The 22466-nt window shown below is 42.4% G+C and overlaps 1 protein-coding gene across 2 annotated transcripts in view; it reads right to left on the bottom strand.

Moving 5' to 3' along the window:
* Positions 1–22466, bottom strand: part of shank3a (SH3 and multiple ankyrin repeat domains 3a) — a 1030755-nt gene that overhangs the window by 818601 nt on the left and 189688 nt on the right. The window lies entirely within an intron of this gene.

Below are 22466 nucleotides of genomic sequence, written 5' to 3'. Positions count from 1 at the left end.
GGAAAATGTGAGGTTATGCACTTTGGCAGGAAGAATAGAGGAGCTGAATATTATTTAACTGGAACAATACTGCAGAAAGCTATAGCACAGTTGGATTTTATGCATAAAATTGCAAAAATAGCTGGCATCCAGGTTTAGTGGGACAAGGGGAAGGCAATTGGAATGTTGGCCTTTATTTCAAAGAGAATGGAATGTAAAAAGAGGGAAGTTTTGTTACTGCTCTGCAAGGCATTAATTAGACTAAATCTAGAATACTGTGAACAGTTTGGTCCCCTTATCTAACACAACATATATTGGCATTCGAGGCGGTCTAGAGACAGTTCACAAGATTTATCCTGGGTATGGAGAGGCTGTCTTATGAGGAGGGGTTGAGTCAGTTGGATCTGTAATCACTGGCATCTAGAAGAATGAGAGGCAATCTTATTGAAACATACAGGTAGTTCTCCTATAACCCTGTAATTGCATTCCAGTGAAACCTCACTTAATAGAAAGATGCTGAATAGAAATAATGCGGCCAATGGGAAAAGTGGGGTTAGGGACAGACCAGCAAAGAAAAATCACTCACAATCGCTCAAAAATCACCCAAAAGCCTAATGCAAGGTTAGCACAGCTTGAATGAAAGCTTAAATTATATTTATTAACAAAACAAAAGTAAATTTAACACATAAAATTGAAAATTGAAAATATATTTTTAGTGCTGGGACAGAGGGTCATCATCATCACCACCTCCAGGTGCAGTTGTGGTTGCAGAGGTGAATGGCTATGGTTTATTGTCTTCAGACTGTTCCTGGGGGTTGGTTTAAAAAAGAAAACATTTAGTTTTTGCTGCGTTGCCTTTTCTCTTCTGTCTTGAAGAAGCTGTTCATAGGGTGCCAGATGATGTCTTATTGAAGAACTGCTATCCTCCCGGGTTCTGCGTTGTACCCGTTGGCCTCTAAAAGCCGCAACCGTCTCTCGATTTCCCTCAGGATAGAAGACAAAAGAGAAGGGGAAAGCTCTCATGGCGTGTGTAAGAGTAATGCAGTCCTGGAGGAATTGTACAAGGCTTAAACAGGAACTATACAAGAATATTCTTGTCTCGGGGGAGAGCAATGAATATTCATGAGTTTAATTTTTGAGATGAAGCTGCTCAATGTATAGTTCTGTATGTCTCACACGCTCTGATGGCAGCTGACATTAGCACATGTGCAGAACAAAGCATGTAAAACAATCACTGTTGGAATCACACTGTTGCGAATAGAGGTAAGCGTTCTTGAAAATACTGTTGCTGAATTCTTCAGCGACGTTATAGCCAAATTGTGCCGTCAAAACACGCTTGCTGTGAGATTATACCTATACAAGATTTTTTGGGGACTTGACAGGGCATATACAGTGAGGTTGTTTCCACTTGTGGGAGAGTATCGGACCAGAAGTAACGGTCATCAAGTTAGAAAAGTGATGAGGAAGAACTTCTTCTCTCAGAGCATAGAGATTCTGTGGATGTCTTTACCACAGGTTGGATTAGTCAGTATATTAGTTACAAAGTAGGAAATTGAAATTGAGGATTCAGATCAGCCACAGTCCAATTGACTGAGATGATGAGATGAATTGCCTGGCAGCGCTCTCCTATTTTGAGAAGAATTGCAAGATTATGGTGAGTAATGCTGTACAGGCAGTTCTTCCAGAACGCAATGGTTAGCACTGCTGCCTCTCAGCACCAGGGACCCGAGTTCAATTGCCGCCATGAGCGACTGTCTGTGTGGAGTTTGCACATTCTCCTCGTGCCTGTGTGGATTTCCTCCGGGTGCTCCGGTTTCCTCTCACAATCCAAAGATGTGCAGGTCAGGTGAATTGGCAATGGTAAATTGCTCATAATATTCAGGGATGTGTAGGTTAGCTGCATTAATCAGGGGTAAATGTTGGGGAATGGGTCTGGGTGGGTTATTCTTTGAAGGGTCGGTGTGGACTTGTTGGGCCGAAGGGCCTGTTTCCATACTGTAGGGTATCTAATCTAAGCAATTGTTGCATTCCTTTGTGACCGCACTCTACATAAAAATCGCACAATACAAATAACACAAAGTGTTGGCCATCTACTTGCACTATAGCCAACACACATTTTAAAAGTTCGCGATTTAGAAACAGCGTTCTCTATTCACCCAGTCATGTCACAGCCAATTCACATTAACGAAAGACGTGCTGTAGCAGAACTGCCTGTAATTCTAATCTTTACTCACCAACATTGGCTGCATCCTCACTGGACCTGGTGACTTAACAGCTTAAAGGACATGTTATTTTTATATTTACCACCCCTTTGTCAGTTTTTAGCCATTCAGTATCTGAACTACGTCTTTTACTGCCAGTCCCAGTATCAGCAGATTAAAAAAACATATTTATTCTAACCAAGCCCACTGCCTTATGCTCGAGTCTCCTTTATCTTCCCAATCACTCTTACTGTCCATCACATGCTTATGAAGACTTTGACTTTTTTTAATGTTAGCAATCCATCTATCAATGCCGTAGTACTTTAAACATCTTAAGTAAACCTTCCATTGGTCTCTTTTGTTCCAAAAACAATTCTAATCAATTCAACATTTCCTTGTAACTAAAATTGTGTTCTGCCAAAATTCTTGGGAATCCCTATTTTGTACTTTCCTCAATGTGATCACATCAAAACTGCAGTGCAGACACCAAACTGGGAGCAGTGCTCTAATTATGGCTGAGCTCACGTCTGATAGCATTCTGCAAAACGCTCCGGCCTCTTACATTATATCCGATATGGCCTCTCATCTACCACACTTACCTGTCCTTCTATCTTAAAAGCGGTGTGAAGGGGCACTCAAAGACCCATCTGTTTCTCCACACTTCTCAGTATCCTACCATTTATTATGTATTCCCTCACTCATGTCGTACGCATCCACCTTGCCCTACACCCCTTCACATCTTCCATGTCCTGATGCTTCCTCATATCCCCTTTGTATCCTGTGTGCTCTCCATTCCATTTCCCTTTCTTATCCCTTCCATGACCCTACATTTCCTTTCAACTAGCAGCTGTGATAACAAAAGGATGCTGGGCTGACGGTCAGACTATTGAGTTTCAAGATGTCCTGAAGATGAATACTTGTTTCATTTGGGATCTGTTGACACACCTTGCAGAAGCATGCATGCTTTGTTTGATTGACGTCTTTTTACCTTCCAACAGGTTATTCTTTCTTTGATACTGTTTTTCAATGCCTGCATGTTCATTTGCATGGAATTAAGTGGATTCATTTTTCTTTTGAAATTAATACTATGAATGACAGTGTTTGCTTGACACTTTTATGAGGTTGTAAGTTGAGATATTTACTTATGAGGTTGTAAGTTGAGATATATACTTCACAGTAGACTTTCAAATCATCTTTGATTAGTGTGTCAATTTTAGGAGCATTTCCTAGACATGGTCGCCTTACCAATTGCTTTTCAGTTCTGCTCATTGTGAATGCAGGAAGAGTTGATATGGGGGGTGCTTGGGATTATCGAAGTGTCATGGAAGTAGAGTGGAATATGGAAGGTCATGGAGAGGATATGAATGGGCATAGAGAATCTGGGATATGGAGAAGCATGGGGTTATGAGGGGACACCAGCAACAGTGTTTAAATTTACTGCACACCAGCTTTCTGACTGTTCAGCAGAATTCCGCCCCCAAGACCCAGAAATCAATTAATTTGGCAGGATTCCAAGTCAAAAACACACCTGTCTACACAAAAATACCAAAAGCGTGGCAATTTGAATTTCCAGCAGGGATTTAAATTGCAAATCCAGCATCACTTACTATGAGCATTGGGTTAAGAACTGACATGATTCACGACCTAACAAAAACAGAGCAGTGGGAACAGGTAGGGAAATTCAAAACCATGGCCTAGAATGCTTCCATTTTGGCCTTGATGATGCAGACGTGCTTCAAACTGGGAGATGAAAACTTAATCCCTGGTTTCTTTTCTGAAAGGGCATAAAATAACTACTTTTAATGACAGTATGACAGCTTCCTGCATCCTTTTACAGGTCTCACATTATTCTGACCAAATTCTTTAAAATGAATTAAATTTTTTCAGCCATTTGCAATTTGTATTTACTTTCTCTTGATTATCAATTTAGGAACACATCCATAACTGGCACACATAGGCTTGTAGACTTGAATCACTCCAGTCTCAAGAAAAAGGCCCAATCACAGGGACATTGTTTCAGTTCAAAAGTTGATAATGTGATGTTTACTCCTTAGTTATGAATACTAGTGTATCTCATGCAATCACTTTTTTTTTTCAGTCAGTCATTCATGGAATGTGGGCATCACTGGCTAGGCCAGTATTAATTGCCCAACCCTCATTGCCCAGAGGGCAGTTAAGAGTCAATCACATGGCTATTGGTCTGGAGTCCCATGCAGGCCAGACCAGGTAAGGATGGTAGTTTCCTTCCCTAAGGGACTTTGCTTATATTCAATTGTGGATCGTGGACCTCGCCGGCTGGCCAGCATTTTATGGTCCTTTCCTATTTGCCCTTGCACCTTGAGAAGGTAGTGATGAGCTGCCACCTTAAACTGCTATAGTCCACATGCTGTAGATTGACCCACACTGACTTTAAGAAGAGAATTCCAGGTACCAGATGGGTTTTTTCCGACAATTGACAATGGATTCATGGTCAATATTACACTCTTAATTCCAGATTTTTATTGAATTCAAATTCCACCATCTGTCATGGCTGGAGGCAATCACTATTTGCGTCTCTGGATTAACAGTCCATGTACAAGGCATATATCAGGAGTGTGATGGACTCTTCACTTGCTTGGACAAATGCAGCTCCAACAGCAGTTTGTTCATGATCAAGTAATCAATATCTAGTAAACTCTGATCATTATTTGCTGGTTCCTGATTACTGTTCAATGACCAATCATTCTCTGGGAGTACTTGATCACATTTCAGTGGTACTGTCACTATCCGTTGACTCCTAATTACTCTCTCACGACACCAGATCACAGAGCAACAGTACTTGTTAACTCCCTGATAACCAGGCCCTGATCACATGCTGGGTGTATCTCATCACCATCCAGCTATCTCTGATAACCACCCAACCATCCAGTTAACATGGTTAAATCTGATCACCACCTGGTGGTATAGTACCTCCAAACAAGCATAGGTTTTTTTAACAAAGTCCTGAGGAAATTTGCTATATGTGAAGTATCCATGAGTTAATTATGTGATGAAACAATCAGCAAAGAAACAGGTCTGGAAATGTGCTTAGTTGAAAGCTGCTCACTGGTCCCTGAACTGCTTTAAACTAAAGCCACACAATAAGCCACAAAGCGAGTTACTGTGCTTGAAATCTCTGAACAAGTTTAATTCAGCAAATCTTCCAGAGAACTGTCACAGTACCAAGATAAAACACTCCAGTCGTTAAAAAATGCAAAATTCTGTCCAGACGTAGGAACTAGGATGTAGCAGGTTATCTACAATATAAATTAATAATTTGAATGACAAAAGTGAATATACTGTTGCCAGGTTTGCAGACAAGACAATAATAGGTGGGAAAGCAAGTGGTGGGATGTCGCAAAGAGTCTACCAAGAGACGTAGACAGATTAAATGAGGGTCAAAGGTTCAGCAGATGGAATGCAAAGTGTGAAAGTATGAGGTTATGCACTTTGACAGGAAAAACAGAAGAATTGGAGTTATTTAAATAGAATTCCTCATCCTTGAATCACAAAGAGGCAACATCCAAGCTCAGCAGTTAACAGGGAAAGATGGTTGATCTTTATTTCAAATGGAATGGAGTTTAAAAATAGGGAAGTCTTGCTAAAATGCTTAGAGTGCACCTGGAAAACTATGAGCAGTTTTGGGTCCTTTATCTAACCAAAGATATACTGGCTTTGGAGGCAGTCCACAAGAGGTTCACAAGGTTGATCCTGGGTCTGGAGGAGTTGTCGTATGAGAAGAGCTTGAGTAAGTTGGGTCTGTTCTCTGTTGGCCTTTAGAAGAATGAGAGGTGATCTTACTGAAACATTCAAGATTCTTGGGGGACTTGAAAGGGTAGATGCAGAAAGATTGTTTTCCCTTGTGGGAGAGGGCATATCTCAACGTAAGGAATTGCCCATTTAAGACTGAGATGAGAAGGAATCCCTTCTTTCTCAGTGTAGCCAAATTGTGGAATTCTTTATTACAGGGGCTGTCGAGGCTGGTCATTAAGTATATTCAAAGTTAAAATAGACAGATTTCTAATAAGAATGAATTCAGGGGACTATGGAGATAGGATATGCAAGTGGAGTTGGAGATTACAAAATCAGCCATGATCTCATTGAGTGATGGACCAAATAGTCTACTTCTGCTCCTATTTGTATGGTCTCATGGTAACACACAGCTGGGAATTCCTGATCCTAGTTGAGATTCATCAAGTGGCATTTACCCATTATCCCTATTTTCAAACTCATCCGTCCTACAATCCCTGAGACATCAATGCTCCTCTAACTATAGTCTGAGCATCAAATTCTCAAAAACTGGCAGATTTGCTTATAGCTACACAGGCTGTAAGCTCCAGAATCACCTCTTTCAAAAATCCCTACTTCTGTGAATAGGGTGGGTTTGGAGGGATATAGGCCGGGTGCTGGCAGGTGGGACTAGATTCAGTTGGGATATCTAGTCGGCATGGACGAGTTGGACCGAAGGGTCTGTTTCCATGCTGTACATCTCTATGACTCTATTCCTCTCTCCTCCTTTAACACACTCGCTAAAATATAACTCTTCTGATCAATCTTTGTTGTTTGCCCCCATACCTTTTAATATGTAGTTTGATATCAAATGTCAATTGATCATTGTCCTGTGAAGAACTTGCCTTTGTTTTACCATGTTAAAGGAACAAATTATTCCAGACTTACTCTGTTTAAAATCCAAATCAATATGTTTAAAAGTCCCATAAGACTGACTTCCAATTTTAAATTCTGCTCTAATCTTAACGTGTTGAAATGCATGAAAGGCATCCTTTCTGACAGCAATAAAATATTGCTAGTTCTGTTCTTTACTCGAACACAAATAAATTTCAGTTAAAAAAAAAATTATGGCAATATATCACACCGGGAAGCATCATTTAGACTATAGACCCATTTGTTGAGTTTCCATAGTTTCCACTTACTCTTGCTGCCCCGTTGGGCCATTTCACTTCTCTCTGAGAAGTATCACCTTGCAGAATTGTGGTTTTACATCGAATTGTAGAATCCCTACAGTGTGGAGAGGTGCTGGGTTTCTGGCCCATTGACTCTGCACCGACCCTTCGAATAGCATCCCACCCAGATCCAGATCCCCACCCAATTGCTGTAGCTCCGCATTTACCATACCTGATCCACCCAGCCTGCACATCTTTGGTCTGTGAGAGGACATCAGAGCACACACACACACACAGACACAGACACACACACAGACACACACACACAGACACACACGCACGGGGAGAACATGCAATCTCCACACAGATTCCACCCAAGGCTGGAATCGAACCTGTGTCCCTGGCTGTGTTCATCATTGTGCCATCGTGTCGTGTTAGGTCAAAAGTTTTATGTCAATGAATCCACGTTCTCTTGAATGTATAGCCAAAAAAGACAAAGCAACTTTGAATTATTTTTCTAATTGTGGAATAGTGTCCTCTTACATCTCTAGCATCCAGTTGGTTTTCAAAACCTCCATCAACTGGTCTGACAAAGTTCGATCTGCAAGGATCCTCAAATGTATCAATATTCACCAAAGTTTAATGATTATGAAAATATCTGCTTCTAGTTCTGAAAATTGTTCTGTGGCCTTTACTTCATTGTGTCATCTTTTCTTGCTACAATCTCGTACACTGTTAGGTCTGTCAAGGCTCACCCCATGAAGGCATGTCCTTGTACTATTGGAAAGACATTCTCCAGTTTGTTAACATCTCCACTCCATTGAACAACAGAAGAATGGACTACTATTGAAATGGTGAATAATTGCAGCATGCTGGTATGCAGAGGGATCTGGGTGTCCTCATGCATGAAACACAAAAAGTTGGTTTATAGGTGCAGCAAGTAATTAAGAAGCCAATTGGAATATTGTCTTTCATGGCTGAAGGGATGGTGTTTGAAAATAGGGAGGTTTTGTTGCAGCTGTATAGGGCATTGGTGAGGCCACACCTGGACTACTGTGTATAGTTTTGGTCTCCTTACTTCAGAAAGGATGTACTGGCACTGGAGGGGGTGCAGAGGAGGTTCACTCAGTTGATTCCAGCATTGAGAGGGTTGGCTTATGAGGAGGGATTGAGTAGACTGGGACTATACTCATTAGAATTTAGAAAGATGAGGGGGGATCATATAGAAACATCAAAAATTATGAGGGGAATAGATAAGATAGAAGCAGGCAGGTGAAACTAGAACTGGGGGGGCATAGCTTCAAAATAAGGCGGAGCAGATTTAGGACAGAGTTGAGGAGGAAATTCTTCCCCCAAAGGGTGATAAATTGGTGGAATTCCCTGCCCCATGAAGCAGTTGAGGCCACATCATTGAATGATTTTGTTTTTGAACAATAAAGAAATTAAGAGATATGGTGAGAGGGCAGATAAGTGGAGCTGAGTCCACGAAAGGATCAGTCATGATCTTATTGAATGGGAAAGTAGGCTCGAAGGGTCAGATGGCCTACTCCTGCTCCTAGTTCTTATGTTCACTCTTCCACCACATTCAGCCAGACTATGAACCTCTGTTCTTGGCTAGTATCCTGAACATTCAGGCAGTAGTTCAACTTGACAGCAGCCTTTTTGTGCGTATCCCACAATTGTTGTGTCCTTCTATTCACCTGAGCCCTCTAAAATATTTCCACCTGCTCTGGGCAATTAAAATTTGGACATGATAGCTCTATCCTGTATCTCATGATCACTATCTTCCCCTGACCTTACCATAGTCTGTGTGTCTCTGCACCTTAAGCATAAACTGTGAAGAATTACAGTTTAATTGCCAGATCTGACAAATACTATCTTACCATCATAACCTATCACCTTTACCAGGGTATTTCTATTCCCATGGCCCTTTTTGATTAATATAAATCTCATAATTAAATTCTACCTTCTATGAGTTTCAACAATGTTTGAGCGCTCTCTGAATTTTCCTCAAGACCTCAGCCTTGACTAAAGCCCATTTTCCTGCATGTAAAGCATACGATGTACAGAGAAGATTGAAATTCCATGGTATACTTTTTGGAGGAGACAGTCTTTTACAAACCACAGAGAGCATTTAAGTGCTGGTCAATTGATACACATTTTCATCCCCCCCCCCCCCCCCCCACCTGCCCCGTCCAACCAGCAAGAGAGAATTTTTTGAATGAAATGCCAATATTAAAAATATAGATTCCCAGCAGTGCGGGAAAGAGGCCATTCAGCCCATCAAGTCTGCACTGACGGGCATCCACCCAGACTCATCCCTATCCCCATAACCTCACATTTCCCACCGCCAACCCACATAGCCCACTCATCTTTGGAATGTGGGCTGAAATTGGACTACCCAGAGAAAACCAAAGCAAACAGGGAGAATGTGCAAACTCCACACAGATAGTTACTCAGGGATCCAAGTCCCTGACACTGTGAGGCAGCAGCTCTAACCACTGAGCCACCGTGCCACCCATATCAGGAAAACTTGTCAATTTGCACTCTGAATGATCAGCTCGACCTTAATAGAAAATTTCATCAGTCACCACATGCTACCTTTCATTGCTGAAGCAACTTTCAGCTGTGGCATTCATTAAAATAAAAGTTCGGAAAATTTCTGTCTACAATCAATCAGAAATGTAGCTGGTATCCCAAGGCAAATCCTTGTCTATTTCTCTATGGGTTTGTCTACATGAACCCCTTTGTCTTTACTAAATATTGTTGTAGGAAGATCAAATCTGCCTGACAAGCCGATGAAAATATTGTCTTTCTTCCATACCTTTACGTCCATGAGAGTCACATGCCAAAGGAACTTTTGCAATACCAGCACTATCAGATTTTTTAATATATAGATTTCACACTTCTCACAAATCCTTTCTATGAGACATGTACACTCTCTATGAATAGCATCTGTATTGCTTTGAACCTTTACAAATAGGATGAACAAATCTGTAATTTCAAGAAAGTTTGTCTTTTGTCCCTTTTCTGATTATTCTGAGCTGACATAATTAATGTTTGTCTTATATTCTGATTAAAAATATCAGGTTTTGTTTGATTTCATTTTGATTGGATTTATTATTGTCACACTGTACCGAAGTACAGTGTAAAGTTTTGTCTTGAGTGCAGTACAGGCAGATCATATCATACAAAGTGCATAAGGGTAATAGAACAGAGTGAGGAATATAATGTTATGGCTGCAGAGAAAGTGCAGAAAGAGTGAGATCAGCATTAAATTTAAAATTTGAGAGGTCAATTCAGAAGTCTAATAACAGCTATTCTTGAACTTATTGGAACATGTATTTAAACCTTTGTATCTTCTGCCCAACGGAAGTGGTTGAAATAGACTATAACTGGGGTCAGAGGGGTCTTTGAGGCAGTGCGAAGTATAGATGGAATCAGTGGATGGAAGGTTGGTTTGCATAATGGACTGAGCTATGTTTTTACACTCCTCGGCAGAGCAGTTGCCGTATCCGATGCATCCGGATAGAATGCTGTCTATGGTGCATCTATGAACATTGGCAAGAGTCTTTATGGAAATGCTAAATTTCCTTAGCCTCCTGAGGAAGTAGAGGCATTGTCGCGCTTTCTTGACTGTTGCATCCATGTGATTGGACATGGATACAATAGAGAGAATACAATAATAATCTCACTGTGTAAATGGATATATAAAAGTAATTTGCTTAGCTTGCATTATGTCAAGCTTTAATTATAAATTTTTGATAGAATGTTTACTCAGTAGCAAAGACTTCTCACTAGTGATCACATCAGAATATGTAAAATTGCTTACTCTAGCTATTTTAGCCAGAATTACATGCACTCCAGCAATCTCAATGTAATGTCATCACCAAATCTAAAGAAAGTAGTAATTTTATATTCCTTATTCTTGCATCAATCCTCATACTTAGTGAATCATTCTAACATTTCAAATAATCTGTTCCACATACTGCAAAGTGCAAGCAGTATCTAGTACACAGTTAATCAAGTCTGCAAATAACACATTCATCACAAGACTCAAACTCCTTGTAACCAGTTAAATTTGTTCAAATTCTTCATTATTTCTTTCCATTTCATCAGAATTCTCTGCATCGTATTATTTTAAGGACCCTTTTTGGGTAGCTATTACATGATTATACAGAGCCGCAACATACTTGAAGTATCTATTAACTGCTCCTTGGGCATGCCTGGAATTCATCCACTTATTATCTCTGTTCCAATTCTGTCTTCTGCTTTAATAGCCAGCTTTTCTAAAGGTGATCATTCAACTAGTCTGTAAAACCTTGCATTGCACTGATGCCTAGATCCAATATCTGGATCTTTTCAAAATGTTGAAAACTGCTAATTCCCTTAGTCTATGTATCACCAAGGAATGTCCTATTTGTTTCAAGCAAGGAAATGGGAATAAATTGCCCTTAAAAATTCTTTCAAGACAAGACATCTGATTTAATGGGGTCTCCTCTTCAGGGAACCGAACATCGGCTAGAACAAGAATCCTGTCCACCAGAGCACAATCCAGCAAATTAAGTGCTATTACCAATTCGGACACCCCCCAAATTGAATTCCTGTCACTGCTTTACAATCTGCTAAAGTCCATGTTATAGTCTTTTGTGCAATAATCGTGTATTCTTCAAAATTTATCAAGGTCTGACCATGCCCTTATATGGATTTAATAGATGATCTGAGTTGTGATTTTCACCCAGGAATGCTAATAGAACGTTCAAACCTCCATTACCATCAGCAAGCTGAAAAAATTATTTCCTTCTGATAGGAAGTGGAAACACCATGGTAATACCACCTTTGTTATGAACAGATTAGTAAAGATAAACCCGCCAGCTGTGTCATTGGAAAGAGACCATTGGTGATGCTTTAACTGAAGAGTCACACACCTCAGACAAGGGGAAAATTTGAGGAGAAGAGTCCTTCATGGTAACCTTAGCAAGTGTAGGAATTGAACCCACACTATTGGCATCACTAACCAGCCATCCAACCAACTTAGCTAACCAACAGATGATTGCTGGGCCCCTTGCTGAGATATTTGCATCATCAATAGCCACAGGTGAGGTGCAGGAAGATTGGAGGTTGGCTGACGTGGTGCCACTGTTTAAGATGGGTGGTAAGGACAAGTCATGGAACTATAGACCAGTGAGTCTGATGTCGGTGGTGGGCAAGTAGTTGGAGGGAATTCTGAGGCACATGATTTACATGTATTTGGAAAAGCAAGGACTGATTATGGATAGTCAACATGGCTTTGTGCGTGGGAAATCAAGTCTTGCAAATGTGATTGAGTTTTTTGAAAAAGTAACAAAGTGGATTGATGAGGGCAGAGCGGTGGAAATGATCTATATGGACTTCAGTAAGGCGTTCGACAAGGTTAACCATGGGAGACTAATTAGCAAGGTTAGATCTCATGGAATACAGGGAGAATTAGCCATTTGGATACAGAACTGGCTCAAAGGTAGAAGACAGAGAGTGGTGATGGAGGGTTGTTTTTCAGGCTGGAGGCCTGTGACCAGTGGAGTGCCACAAGGATCGGTGCTGGGTCCATTACTTTTAGTCAGGTATATGAATGATTTGGATGCGAGCATAAGAGGTATAGTTAGTAAGTTTGCAGATGACACCAAAATTGGAGGTGTAGTGATCTGCGAAGAAGGTTACCTCAGGTTATAACGGGATCTTGATCAGATGAGCCGATGGGCTGAGGAGTGGCAGATGGAGTTTAATTTAGATAAATGTGAGGTGCTGCATTTTTGGAAAGCAAATCTTAGCAGGACTTATACACTTAATGGTAAGGTCCCAGAGAATATTGTTGAACAAAGAGACCTTGGAGTGCAGGTTCACAGCTCATTGAAAGTGGAGTTGCAGGTAAATAGGATAGTGAAGGCGGCATTTGGTATGCTTTCCTTTATTGGTCAGTGTATTGAGTAAAGGAGTTGGACGGTTATGTTGCATCTGGTGGATTGATCTATAGGGAGAGGTTGAATAGGCTGGGGCTGTTTTCTCTGGAGCTTCAGAGGCTGAGGGGTGGCCTTATAGAGGTTTACAAAATCATGAGGCACATAGATAAGATAAAGAGACAAAGTCTCTTCTCTGGGTTGGGGGAGTCCAGAGTTAGAGGGCATAAGTTTAGGATTAGTGGGGAAAGATATAAAAGAGACCTAAGGGGCAACATTTTCACTCAGAGGGTGGTACATGTATGCAATGAGCTACCTGAGGAAGTGGTGGAGGCTGGTACAATTGCAACGTTTAAAAGGCATTTGGATGGATATATGAATAGGAAGGGTTTGGAGGAATATGGACTAGGTGCTGGCAGGTGGGACTAGATTGGGTTGGGATATCTGGTCAACATGGACGAGTTGGACTGGAAGGTCTGTTTCCATCCTGTACATCTCTATGACTCTATGACCAGATTTGTCAGAACTTCAGCAGACCAATTGTTTGCTGCACAATGATCTTGGTTGCAGAAGGGACTGCATTATAATCTACACTTAGCCTGAGTCAGGGGGTTACATAAGAGAGTCAGTAGCCAGGGTTACATGCATCAGTGTAAGGCATCCAGCCCTTGAAAAAAAGCAAAGGCAGAGTTCACAAGGAGAAAGGCAACATGGCAACTTCCAGGATAGCTTATGCAGAATTCCATGGTGATCACAGATGACGTATATTAACCGAATGGTATCCTTTTCTGTTGAAGTAGGTTCCGCTATAATATGGCATTGCCAACATGACGTGTGCAGACAATGGTGCCCTGCCCCATGGGTAAAAGCCATTGCCTGGGCTGCACAATGACCTTGTCATGGGGAAGTGAGATGAAGTGAAGTATGTGATCTGGCACAAATTGAATCAGCAGCCTTAATACATCAAAGGAGGAGAAATCCCACACAGGTCCCCAGTGGCTCCTTTGAAGCATCAGTAGCATAAAGGACTGCCACCAGGACAAGATGGCCACCTACTCTTTCATGTTGTGGATTCCATTCCACCAATTGGCAACGTTTCATGACAGCATCCCGGGAGATCCTCAGCATGTGTGGTGACACTGTGCCTCAGTCGGCTGGAGGAAATGGCATCAGGGATGATAGATGCTGACATCCTGCACATCCTCAGGGGACCTTCCTCTGTGTCCTGTTCATGTGGAGGCTGTTTGGCATCTGCTCTATTCAGCCCTTTGTTCTCTGGAGTGGCAGCTGGCTAAAGAGAAGGCAATTGTTGATGGTGCTGATCCTCTTGTTCCTCAACAGAATGTTAACACAGAGCCCACAGACATGGCTCCCATTGCTGATCTGAAGGTTGACACCTGAGAAATACAGATCAAATGCAAAAAAGAGTTCAAGCTAACAGGAATGATCTCCAAAGTCTTGGAAATTGCCTCTCAACCAGTGAAACTTTCAGAGCAAAACTATTAGTCGAAGCTTTTTTCACTTTGACAAAGAAGCAGCTGTCATATCTCTGCATGTAATGCCTTTCTGAAGTGTCAATTCTTAACCTCATCAATCTCTGCTTGTTCCTCTTGCCTTGTTCAGCCTGACGTGTCTCAGGAAGCTCAGGAAACCTGTACTCTGGCAGTTAAAGTCAAAATCCAGGGTTAAAATTGCAATCAATTGTCTTTCACCAGTCGTTAATATCAGAACCTCCCATGAAGGTTTCCCGTGTGCAAAGAAACATGCACAAGGTAAGTGCAGAAATAGACGGGGCCTACTATTTTCCCAACACTTTGACACGTTGTGTTTCTTTAGCCTCTTGCGTGCACCAGCACCAGATCGCTTTGCCAAGTGAAAATTCAGCTGTGAGAGTGAAGGACAGTAATACTGCTGATAACAGAAGTCCTCATTCACTGACATTCTGGGTGAGCGATCATGTCGCAGTTTACAGCAGATACCTTACCTCATTGACACTGAATGAGAGACAGTAATACTGCTGAATGTGGTACTATTTATAATCAGGAATGATATCTTGTACCTGTATTATCGAGGAAATATGATCACCAGCAACATTTAAACCTGGTCTGGATAAATATTTGTTTGATTTAGTCAGATCAAAATATTTTATTTTGTTTTCCTTCCAGAATGATCTGAAGATTTGAACCCAGAAAATTCACCGGAATCCAGAATAGAGTTTTTCCAGCACGGACAGAGGTCCTTTGGCCCATCAAGCATCCATCTATTCTGATCCCATTTTCTAGCAGAATATTTTTTCCACGGAGAGTGGTTGCTGTGTGGAATGAACCGCCAGAGGGAGTGATGGATTCGGGTACAGTTACAATGTTTAAAAGACACTTGGATAAATACATGGATAAGAAAGTTTTGGAGGGATATGGGTCAAGCACAGGCAGATGCGACTTGTTTAGTTTGGGACTATGGTCGGCATGGACTAGTTGGACCAAAGGGTCTGTTTCCCATCTGTATGACGAGCATCTGGCTCTGGCCTTGTATGCTGTGGTGTTTCAAGTGTTCATCTAAATAGTTCTTCAATACCTTGAGAGTTCTTCCCTGTACCACCATTTAGGCAGTAAGCTCCAGATTCCCACAGCCCTCTGGGTGAAACGTGTTTTTCTCAAATCTCCTCTAAACCTCCTGCTCATTATCTCAAAAATTGTGTCCCTAGTTTTCAACCTCTCAGTAATGGGAAAAGTTTTTCCCTATCTACCCTGCCTTTGCCCCTCAAAACTTTGGACACTTCAATCAGATTCCACCCCCTCATTCCTGATGAAGGGCTTTTGCCAGAAACGTCGATTTCGAAGCTCCTTGGATGCTGCCTGAACTGCTGTACTCTTCCAGCACCACTAATCCAGAATTCCACCCCCTCAGCCTTTCCTGCTCCACGGATAATAATCCCATCCTATCTAGTCTTTCTTCATAGTTGAATTACCCAGGCAACATCCTCGAGAACCTCTTCTGCACCCTCTCTGGTACAATCACATCTTCCTAAAGCATAACAACCAGAATTGCACATAGTACTCCGGCTGTGGCCTAACTAATGTTACAACTGTTAGATTTTGTTTTTGGCTATCCAATCTCCCATTCCTTTTCAACTTGAGTAACCATGACAACTGAATAGCTGGCTTTCCCCATCTTTTCATCAAAATCAATCTGACTCCCTCTTTAATTTGCCAATGCTATTAGCCATCAATGTCCCAGATATTTTTGCCTTAGATAACACAATAGAGAACCAGACATTGAAGTCTGCTGATGACACAAAGACGAGAGGCAAATTAAGTAATGTAGTCAGGAGCTTAAAATTACAAAGAGATATGGAGAAATTAACTGAGAGATTAAAACAGAGCAAGATGAAATTCAAAGTGAAATGTGAGGTCATCCATTTTGTAAGAATAAAGAACACATTCATGTAATATTTTAATAGTAACAAGCTGTTATCAATGGAAGTCAAATTATATTTTGGGGACTTATATACATAGATCAATGGACTAGCTACAAAAAATCAGAAAGATTATTTGCAATGTTAGCCTTCATACTGAGAAGGTTAGAATATAAAGGGGAAAGGATTTTACTACAGCTCTATAAAGCTCCGGTTTGATCATACCTGGGATACTGTAAACTGAGCATCCAACCTGAGAAAGGATATTTTGATGGGAGTGGAACACAGATTCACAAGGGTGCTGTAAATACTCAGGTGTTAGATGATGAAGAAAGGATAATATCAGGGAATTCCCAAATGTGTGTGTGTGTGTTGGGTTGTGGGGGGAGGGTGTGTGTGTGCAGTGGTCGTGATTTTGAGGTTGCAAGCTGCAAATCATCAATTGCTCCTATAGATCTTGGACTATCCCTGATAGCTACATAACCTCTTTAACACTGGAGGGTTAGAACTGCTCAGTGAGATCCTGCTGTGTGAAAGCCTGTGTGTAAGAAGAGGGGTTCATTTTGCCTACTTTTTCATCTCTTGATCTACTGGGAGATGAAGGGAGGGTAGGGGCAGGAGACAAATGAAGGGAGGCAGAGTTAGAGGCTGGTGAAGGGAAGATGTCATGGAGTTACCCTTTGCTCATCAGCTCTTTCAACCAATCCCCCCCCCACCTCCCAATTAAATTTCCCACCAGCCTCACACAATATTTGAGGTTTTGGAAATGGAGTCACACCAGGAAAGAAAGGTTGAGAGGCACTGGATTACAACCAGAAAGGCCCTTCTTTGGAAATATAAAAGGTTAAGGATTGATTTATTTGAACGTTTTAAGATTTGAAAGCAATATTTAATGTAGACAGAGAGAATCCTTTACTGCTGCGAGGTGACTCTCGGACAAGAGAAGGTCATACTCTCAAAAATGGAACCAGGCTATTTGGAAGAGAAATTAGGAAACACTTAAAAAAAAAGAGTAAAGTGAGTTTGGAATTCACTCAATCAAAATGATATTCAACAAAATGCAGAAATTCACCAAAAGTTCTCAGACCGCACCTTCCAAACCCATGACCACTTCCATTTAGAAGGACAAAGGCAGCAGATACATGGGAACCCCACCACCTTCACCTGGATAGGGTGAATAGACAAGGTCTTTTCCCTGGGGTCGGGGAGTCCAGAACTAGAGGGCGTAGGTTTAGGGTGAGGGGGACAGATTTAAAAGGGACCTTAGGGGCAACATTTTTATGCAGAGGGTGGTGCATGTACAGAATGAGCTGCAGTGGAAGTGGTGGAGGTTGGTACAATTGCAACATTTAAAAGGCATCTGGATGGGTATATGAACAGGAAGGGTTTAGAGGGATATGGGCCAAGTGCTGGCAAATGGGACTAGATTAGATTAGGATATCTGGACGGGTTGGACCAAAGCGTTTGCTGTACGTCTCTACAACTCGATATAAAACTAGAAAAGTCCTGCTACAATTAATTATTTGTGTAACCACATCTGGAGCTGAATCTTCTCAGAAATCAAACTTGTGTAAGTTTTGCCAAGTTTAATGGAGAGTTTATCTCCACAAGGCCAGGTGGGTTTCCTTGTGCTATTGGGCCATATTCTATATATATATATATCACTCCTATGACACCCAGTTGTCTGTGCTCACCTAATCCTCCCACTTGCTATTAGCAGATGGACTCACTACTGCCAAGATCTCCCAGGACACTGGCTCCATTTTTAAAAGGCTACAGTGCACTCATTCAGTGTGGCAGTTTGGAGCTGCCATACACAGTTCATGCCATTTTCTGCTATGTCCAAAGCAAATTGGTACCCCCTGCCTTTGCAGACAGGGATCTGGAGGTCCTGATGAACATTTGCAGAGAAGTGGCTTTTCTTCCCCCAGGACTGGAAGAGGAGGCTGTGCCCTGAGAACCTGCCAAGCTGATCTGAAGATGCCACTTGGGATCAGTGCAGTCTCAACTATCCAGTGGTATGCCCAACAATGTTGTAAGAAGGTCAAATACCTTCTCTGCTCCACCAGTGCCATCATAAGTACCATCTTCCTCACTCTGCTTTTAGCACACTCACTCCATCTCTCTTACTCCACCCACCTGCCAGTGAGGTACTACTGTACCATTCTCACTGTTGCATACAACGGACAGAGCCTTCCCAGGCCCTCACTGAGACATAACTATGGTGATAAATTTAGGCGAATCATGTGAGACGTTGAGCAAGGCCTTTCACGATGTTGGGATTAACAAGTCACATTTTCCAACTATGTTCCGGACATGAGAAACTAGTGAGTTGCGAGGGGCCTGTTAACAGAGATTATTAATCATTATCACCTTCACCATAACTCACCTGATTAATATGCAGTCTCCTATTCGACCACCTGTTGGATAGAAGTTAGATGCTGGGATTTCCTGACATGAAACTCAGGGTGGTTACCTGGGAATTGGACATGTTGCTGTCAGAATGTCACACCTACGGTATGAGTCTGAAATGCTGAGGGGTTAGTCCTCAGCCAAGTCGGGGAGGGGGAATGATGTCATCAGTCAGTGCAGCCATTCAAGAGACAAGTCTGTGCTCAATCCTGTGGCTTGACCGTGGTCAGACGTCAGCTCAGGGTGATGCAGGTCAGGTGTCCATCTGTCTTACAGTCCAGGGAGCAGGCCATGGTCAGTCCTTCAGGTCCAGTACAACTATTCAGGAGCATAATAGATCATCAATTGGGAGATGCACAGAGGTTGGTCAAGGGTTTGATTAGTCCTTGTTCAGCAATCTCCATCCTGTGGTCAGGGTGGCTTTAGTGGAATGAATGCCATGTGTGGGTATCTGGGGACTCTCTGGTTGGGAGATTGGGGTACTCAAAGCTGGGGATTGGAACCTGGAATGCAGGGGGCACAGGACAGTGGAAAGGCAAAATTCAATATGGGGTCGGCGAGGGAGGCATCTTATACTGGGGATCATCAAAGTGACACTGTGTTAAATGTTTATGGGACTGGCTCCTTCCAAGAGGCGACTGGGGACCTGCGTGGGATCTCTCAATCACCCACACACAAATGCATCAAGACTGAGACCACTGCCATTAGTGCCAGCTCTCATCACTCCATCCTGGTTCCGCAGGAAGAGGTCAGGCCTGCAGTCGGCTGGCTACCTCCAGGTACAGGGTATCGTAGACTGCACACACATCATGCTGGCTGGGAGGATCAAACATGTCGCAGCAGAGTTCCTCACTAGAAAAGCATTGCATCCCATCAATGTGCAAATGATCTGTGATCATCGATTCCACTGCTTAGAAATTGCACTCAATACCCTGGCAGTTGCCATGACAGCCAAATCCTTCAAAACTCATGCTCCTGCTGTGTTTGAAGGGCCAGAGGCCTTACAAGGATGGTCACTAAGAGATAGGGCTATCCACTGATACCATGGTTAATGACTACATTATACAAACCTCGAACTGATGTGGAGCACAGATACAATGCAGCCTATTTTTCGACTATGCCTTGGTGGAACGGGCATAGAACTGTCCTGATGAAGGGCTTTTGCCCAAAACGTCAATTTTCCTGCTCCTCGGATGCTGCCTGACCTGCTGTGCTTTCCCAGCACCACTCTAATCTAGACATAGACCTGTGAAGATGAGTTTCCTCTGCTTGGACTGGTAAGGTAGGGCCTTGCAGTTTAGATGGACAGAATGGGCTGCTCTCCACAGCCTGGCAGGAAAAGAGGGGATGTAATGGAAACTGTTAAGTTGGGAGAAAGGATGAGAAACACCAAAACCACTTTGTGCATGATAAAGTGTAGCTGCATAAGGTGCTACAAGCCAATCACTCATGTATAGTAGATGAGAACTGGGTGCAGTGATCACTCATTGACTGAAAGATTATTGATGCTTGACTTACAAGAAGTTGGTTTCTCTTCTAAGATGTAAATGGAACTTCTGCTGATTGATTTCTGATCACTTTTGGTGTTTATGAAACCAAGTGTACTTTTTGAATAGACTTCCTAAGATGAAGGAGTTACAAAAAAGCTAGAACATCCTGGTCCTATACTCAGTGGAGTTTAAAATAATGAGAATTGATCTTATTGAAATACGAGATTCTGAAGGGGTTTAACAGGATAGATGTTGCGAGGATCTTTCCTGTAATGAAATCATAGAATCCTGATAATGTGGAATTATCAGTCCTCGCCAGTCCTCTGAGGAACATCCCACCCAGACCTAATCCCTACCAGATCCCTTTAACTCTCCATCTCCCATGGCTAATCCACCAAGCCTGCACATTCCTGGACACTACAGGCAATTTAATATGACCAATACGACGAAATGGCACATCCTTGGACTGTAGCAAGGAACCAAGGCACCCAAAGGAAACCGACGCAGACATGGGCAGAATATACAAACTCCATGCAGACAATCCCCCTCAAGGCAGGAATCGAACCCGGCCCCTGGAGCTGTGAAGCAGCAGTGCTAACCACTGAGCCACTGTTCCACCCTGATGATTAGATTAGATTAGATTACTTACAGTGTGGAAACAGGCCCTTCGGCCCAACAAGTCCACACCGACCCTCTGAAGAGCAACCCACCCAGACCCATTCCCCTCCACCTAACACTATGGGCAATTTAGCATGGCCAATTCACCTAACCTGCACATTTTTGAACTGTGGGAGGAAACCGGAGCACCTGGAGGAAACCCACGCAGACATGGGGAGAATGTGCAAATTCCACACAGACAGTTGCTTGAGGCTGGAATTGAACCCAGGTCTTTGGCGTTGTGAGGCAGCAGTGCTAACCACTGTGCCACCGTGCCGCCCACTGAGTCTGGAACCAGGAGGCATAATGTCAAAGTGAGACCCCCATTTCAGACAGATATGAGGAGGGATTTTCTGTCTCAAAGCTGGTAATCTTTGGAATTTTGGCATTAGGCTGATAGGGTCAGTGAATATATTCAAGGCTGAATGAGCTTTTTGATCTGGACATTGATCAAGGGTTATTGGGGTCAGATAGAAATGTGGAGTTAATATGGTGATCCTATCAGCCAGGATCTTTTTAAATAGCAAAGCAGGCTTGAGGCACCAAATGAACCGACTGTTGCTCCAATTTGGTTTGTTTCCCATGTTCTACGAGGCGTGTTTGAGTAGGGGTCATGTTATATTTTGTCTTCTAGTCAGTCTGTAAGTGAACTTACCAGATTCTGAGGTCTCTAGCAGACACCAATAAAGTTTGATGTCTGTACGCACGAATGCGGATACAAACACAGCTCGTATTTCACAAAAATCAATATGAACGATCAGCAGTTGGAAATGTTTCCAGACTGTATACTCAGCATGAACAACTGCAACATGCTTTTAAACAGTCTGTACAAAAAAAACCCACTGTTAGTAGTGTTAGTACCTATCATTGGGATTAGCTTACAGATGAATTGATATTGTTTTTAGCAACTGTTCCCAATAATCCGAACTCTGTATGCAGGTACGGGTGCAGAGGTGGCTAGATACAAATCCTAGCTTTTTTTACACTGCTGTGTTAAACAGTCCCGTGTCAGGTAGAGTAAACAATCTCATATCCAACACTCCCAGAGTAGGTACATTACAATGGGGAGATTCTACATGGGTTGTGGAAGGAGATTAAGTGGTTGGGTACAGTCCATGGTACAGTAGTTTGTACAAGGAATGGAAAAGAAGTCAAACTAGATGCATGTGTTAAGGTGGAGAAAGTGAGGTCTGCAGATGCTGGAGATCAAAGTTGAAACTTTATTGCTGGAACAGCACAGCAGGTCAGGCAGCATCCAGGGAACAGGAGATTCAACGTTTCGGGCACAGGCCCTTCTTCAGGAATGAGCAGAGAGTGTTCAGCAGGAGAAGATAAAAGGTAGGGAGGAGGGACTTGGAGGAGGGGAGTTGGAAATGTGATAGGTGGAAAGAGGACAAGGTGAGGGTGATAGGTCGGAGTAGGAGGGAGGCGGAGAGGACAAGAAGAAGACTGCAGGTCAG

Source organism: Chiloscyllium plagiosum, chromosome 23, assembly GCF_004010195.1.
Source record: "Chiloscyllium plagiosum isolate BGI_BamShark_2017 chromosome 23, ASM401019v2, whole genome shotgun sequence".
Classification (NCBI taxonomy): Eukaryota; Metazoa; Chordata; class Chondrichthyes; order Orectolobiformes; family Hemiscylliidae; genus Chiloscyllium; species Chiloscyllium plagiosum.
This window is presented reverse-complemented; position numbering and strand designations above follow the sequence as displayed.